This window comes from Gossypium hirsutum, chromosome A06 (assembly GCF_007990345.1).
Source record: "Gossypium hirsutum isolate 1008001.06 chromosome A06, Gossypium_hirsutum_v2.1, whole genome shotgun sequence".
Taxonomy (NCBI): Eukaryota; Viridiplantae; Streptophyta; class Magnoliopsida; order Malvales; family Malvaceae; genus Gossypium; species Gossypium hirsutum.
This window is the reverse complement of record NC_053429.1, coordinates 41,376,506-41,382,505: the sequence shown is the minus strand read 5'-3', so window position 1 is coordinate 41,382,505 and position 6,000 is coordinate 41,376,506.

Here is a 6,000-nt window from a genome sequence, read left to right as displayed (position 1 = left end):
ATCTCATCAATGAGACGATTAAAGTTGAGGTCTCGTTCAGTCATTGGTTTGGTAAATGTTGGTGGGATACCTGCAGTGCTATCCTCTAGTGGTATTGGTGTAAGGTTTGCTTTTTCAGTCCTCCCATCATCAGTCTCGATGTGGACTAATTAAGCCTTTTCTATGTCTTTGTGAGGGGATGTGGTTTCTTTCTCTTTAGCAATAGAGTTATTGGTTCCAGGCTCTGCTACAGCTGGCTTTGCATTAGGCATCCCTTGTTCAACAGTTTGTTGCAATTTTTTACGAAATTTAGGGAATGCAAGCATGGGCTTGGTGAAGTTTTTTTCAAGGGACCCCTTCATGGCACCATCTCTCTTCTCAATATTGGCCTAGAAAATGGTCATTCATTTTTGTGCCTTTTCTACGTCTATAGCAATTCAAAGTTGCTAAGTCGTAAACAGATTGAGTTTTTTCTGCAACCTTTCAAATTAGTTGAGTACTTGCTGCTCAAATAGACTGTTAGAAGTAAAAGTGGTTGTTACGGCAAACATTGGTGTAAAAGATGTAGAAGCTAAGACATGTGGTTGTTGCTATAGTAAAGCCTCTCAAGAAATTTTGGCTACAATAACTCTTGTGATTACTCCTTATTTGGGGTAATATCATCGCTAGGTTGGACTTGGACATTAGCGCACTGACAAAGTGTAGTGATTAGGGATGGAAAATTAATACTCCTTGTATTTTTCTGCGCACATCTCATTAAAGATGATTTTTCCCATATTAATCCTTCTGACCATCATGATGAAGGGGAGTAACAGCTTTCGCTCCTTTGAGACAATAAAGTTATGAGCAGAAGGAATTAATCGTGTCTTTAAGAAATGATACCAAACTTAGCAACTAGGCTTTAAGAATGCCCTTTCAACTGTGTAAAAGTCTTGCCTAGATACTGTCCATTGAGTTCCCTCAATAGAATTAAGTGTTATTGGGTGTCTTCAGAATGCTCGTCTTGTACATCAAAGAGCCCATATTGAGCATTGATGCTGTCCTCATCAAAAAACACTGACATCCCTCAAACATATATGAAAGCGTTATTGGGAAAAGTGATGTGAGTGTAAAACTCATGAACAAGCTTAGTCAAGACATCTTTGAGATTCAAGAAAAAAGATTTGCTAGCCATCTTTTTCTACCACAAAAGATGGAGGCATCATACCCCATGAAAGATTCATATTTGAAAAGAAAACCTTTTTTGAGGCAAAATGGCCTATTGGATATATTTCTCTTATATTTCTCCTCTATCATAGCATTGCAGAACGTTGTTTGTGGCACAGCAGCAGTCTGAGGTGTAAATCATTTGTCATTATTGGAGTGTAGGGAAAATATTTATTTAGAATAGAAAAGGGAATTTTTTTCAGTTGTTGAAGAGGCACAAATATCTTTAAAAGATAAAAGAGTTAAGGTAACTATGAGGAGGAAAATTAAGGGATTAGGGCAAAGGTAGAGGTAACAATGACAATGTAAGTGGTAATTAGGGGTGTGACGTTGGTGATTGGATGGGCGGTAATTAAGGCCTAACATAGGTAATGGGATATTAGGAATTGGAGTGAAATAGAAAAAATTGATGCTAAATGGGTAGAAAAAATTTTCGTTGGGCCAAATTGTTGCATATAGGGCCCAACCTCTCAACTGTCATCAAGGTAACAAAAATACCTACATTGCAAAGTAAACAAAAATTATTTAAAAATTTAAATGAAATAACTAGGAGAAATTTAAAAATAGCAAAAAAATGAAAAAAATATCGAGATGCTGAGGTTAAACATCACAGAGGTCAATGGACTGTTTGTTTCGATCCACAAAAGCACTCTAGTAGTACTTTGAATGTTGACCATTAGCCTTAAAAATTTTCCCAGTCTCACTATCTTTGCCATCGACAACTCCATGAGGATATACTTGGGTGACTTCAAAGGGACTTGTCCAGCGACATTTTAAATTCCCAAGGAACAATTTGAGCCTAAAGTTGAACAACAATGCCAATTGTCCTAATTCAAATTGTCATGGCATAACCCTCTTATCATGCCAATGCTTGGTCTTCTCCTTATACAATTTAGCATTTTCATATGCTTGTGCCCAAAATTCCTCCATTTTATTTAGTTCTAACAAACTTCTATGTCCGACAACGATCTAATCCATATTCAGCCTTTTATTGTCCCAAAATGCCTTGTCCTCTAATTCAACAAGTAGGTGGCATGGCTTTCCATAAACAACCTTAAAAAGTGACATCCTTAATAGTATTTTAAATACAGTACGATAAGCCAACAAAGCTTCATCTAGTCTAGAGGACCAATCCTTTCCAGTCTGGAGGACCAATCCAAAATCTGCTTAATTTCTCAATTAGAAATCTCACCTTGTCCATTTGTTTTGGGATGTTATGTCATGGCAATCTTATGTTTCACCCCATATCTTTTCTAGACACTAGCTTGCAATTGAAATGAGATCCTTCATCATTAATAATTGCCCGTTGTGTTCCAAACCTTGTGAAGATGTTCTTGTGCAAGAACTTCATCACTAACTTCACATCATTAGTAGGGAGAGCAACAACTTCGATCCACTTAGAGACATAATACACTGCCACGAGTATGTATAGGTTGCCTAGTAATGGTAGAAATGGACCCATAAAGTCTATTCCCTAGACATTAAACAACTCAATCTCCAAGATATTTTGCAAAAGCATTTCATATCTCCTAGAAAGATTGTACGCCCTCTGACAACAATCACATGCCTTATAAAAGTCATGGGCATCCTTGAATAGATTTGGACAATAAAAACCAGATTGGAGTACCTTGGCAGCAATTCTCATTCCTCCAAAGTGTCCTCCGTAAGGAGCTAAATGACAATGTTGCAGGATGTTATGTATTTCGTCATCGGGACACACTTTCTAATTATCTTATCAGCACAATGCTTGAATAGGAAGGGTTCAACCCAATGATAATGCCTGGTATCAGGAAGAAATTTTCGTCTTCTTTGGCTATTGAGATCAGGTGCCGTCAAACCACTTACTAGGAAGTTCACTATATCGGCATACCAAGGTAATGCCATGGAAACTAACATTTTCTCACTTGGAAAGTCTTCCTTAATATGTTTGACAGTGCCATTGTCATTTCCAGCTTTTAATCTTGACAAGTGATCAACCACTTAATTTTTAGTCCCCTTTCTCTCTCTATTTTCTAAATCAAACTCTTGCAACAAGTGCATCTATCGAATCAATCGTGACTTGGCATCTTTCTTGGTTACCAAATACTTAATAGTAGAGTGGTATGTGTAGACTATGACCTTGGTACCAATTAAATAAGATCGAAACTTATCAAACACGAATACACATCTAATAACCCTTTTCAGTGATGGATTAGTTAAACTGTGCATCCGTTATGGTCTTGCTTGCATAATAGATTGCATGAAATACCTATCTTTCATTTGCCCCAACACTGCTCCCATAGCATACTCGCTGGTGCCACACATGATTTCAAAAGGTAATGCCCACTCTAGAGCTATTACAATTGGTGTTACTATGTCATCAAAATTGAAAGGTTTATTTTTTCTCTAGCAAGGCACACAAGGGTTTCGATATCTTTGAGAAATCCTATAACAGCCTATTTTCAGTCAAATCAGAATAGTGGTTTTGGGACCACAAATATAAAGTCAAAATTTTATTTTATTATTATTTTATGGTCTACAACACAATAGTATTACCGTATAAAAATTTCGTGCAGAAATTTTACCATTTACATGCTTAATTTGATAAAAGGACTAAATTGTGTAAAGTGCAAAAGTTGTGTTCTAATAGCTAAAGGTATTAAATAGCTATAGAAATTTAAAGTAGAAGTTCTTATGTGCTAATTAGACCATTTATGTGTTAGTGGAAGATGTTGGCTTGGCAATTTTGTAATTATTAAAGTTAATAAAGGTTAATTAGTAAATAAGTAATTATATGTTAATATTAAATAAAACCAAATTAATTATCACTTTGTATCATCTCTTTCAACCAATTTTCACAAGTAAAGAAGCCATTTTTGGATACATAGGTTTGGAAAGCTTACTTTGTCTAATTAGGTATCCATTTTTGTTCTGTTTTTAATGATTTCTATGTTTTCGGGATCATTGTATCTTAATCTAGCTAGCTCGAGGACTAGTTTGTGGAACTGTTTAACTATTAGGGTTTTACCATTGATGAATATATATGATTTTTGAAGTTTGATGACAAAAATTGAATGGTTGTTGTTAGATAAACAACTTTTGTAATGGAATTTTATATGAAATTATCTATTAGGGGCTAAATTGAAAAGTAGAAAATATTGTGTGGTGAAATTGTGAATTTATAAAATATATGGGTTGCTACTAATATGTAAAAATTGGCTAGGCTTGGGTAAGGGTTAAGTTGCATGAATTTCAATTTTCGAGCCTAGGGACTAAATTGCGAAGAAATTAAAAGTACTAGGGCAAATGGTAATTTTTCCAAATTTATGTTTTGGACTAGTTTGAATGAGAAATATATTAAATTGAGTTAAATTTATCTGTATAGATATAGTTAGACCTCGTACAGAGTTAGATCGGGGCAAAGAGAAAGTCTCAGATTGATTGCCTTCGTATCTTTGTATACTCGTCGAGGTAAGTTCCTGTAATCAAATTGAGTTTTTTATATGTTTTAATTGAATTATATGTATGTGGTTTGTATAATTGCCATGTATAAATGCCGATAGCATATTCTACAATGTATGACGATTACTGAGTCTCATTTGAACCTTAAGAATTCGTAGGATACAAATGACATGTCATTAGGGATTACCGATTCTCAACTCGTATGAGCTTTCCAGTTTTAGCTCATGAGAGCTTACCAATTCTCAGCTTGTATGAGCTTACCGATTTACAGCGCGTGAGAGCATACCAATTCATAGCTCGTATGAGCATACATGTATAGGAATTGACATATTATAGTTCAACACACTATGTGAGCTATCTCGAGTATCCAACGATGTTCTAAATGGTTCAATGGGAAATGTTCTGTTACAAGATTATATCAGTTCGATATGAACTATTACATGTACATCAAAATGATATTACACGATATATTGAAACATGAAATGGATGATACATGTATTTGAAACTTGCTTAGTGGATATGTTCATCCATGTTTATTGGCTATTATATGTGTTTTACATGGCTAACATATAGGTGAATATGTGCGTAGGCATTTTGCCAAATTGAGTTGGGATATGCTATGTTTACTTACCTAATTTGTGATTAAATGGTAAGTTAAATTCTATGTTATACGAACTTACTAAGCTTAAATGCTTACTCGGTGTATTTTTCGTGTTTTTAGTGAATTGGAAGCTCGTTCGGGTTGGAAGCTTGTCGGAGCTATACCATACTATCCATCAGCTCACTCGGTACTTTCGGCTGGTTTAAGTTTGGTTATAATGGCATTTATAGGTTATTTTGGCTAATGTTGGCCTATATGTTTTGTTGATAATTTGGCCATTTGTTTGGCTAGTGTTTTGGCAGTTTGATGATAGTACAAGTCTAGTAAATGGTATGTAAATATTTGCTCTTTAATGGTTGATATGTGGTTTGAATTATGGTTGAATTATGGAAAATGAAATAGCTGTTGAATGTGCACATTAGATATGTCATATAGTTTGTTGTGAATTGGTGCTTTGTTGTGGAAGGCATATATGTATATTAATGGTAGTTTAGAATGGTATAATTTGTACCAATTAGGAAGTTTTGGTAAGTAAGCTAAATGGTACGAAATTATGCAAATTTCTTGGAAGGTTGTTGGCCTATTTCAAATTATGTACATAATTGTACATGTTATGAATTGTCATTTGAAGTGCCTAAGGGCATATTCATTGCATGTGAATATACCATATGTTTAAGTCTTGATTATACTTGTTTTGGATGCCTTAATATGGCTTGTTTATATGCACAATGTTGGGTATAGGTTGATGCCAAATTGGGTGAGAAAAATGGCTT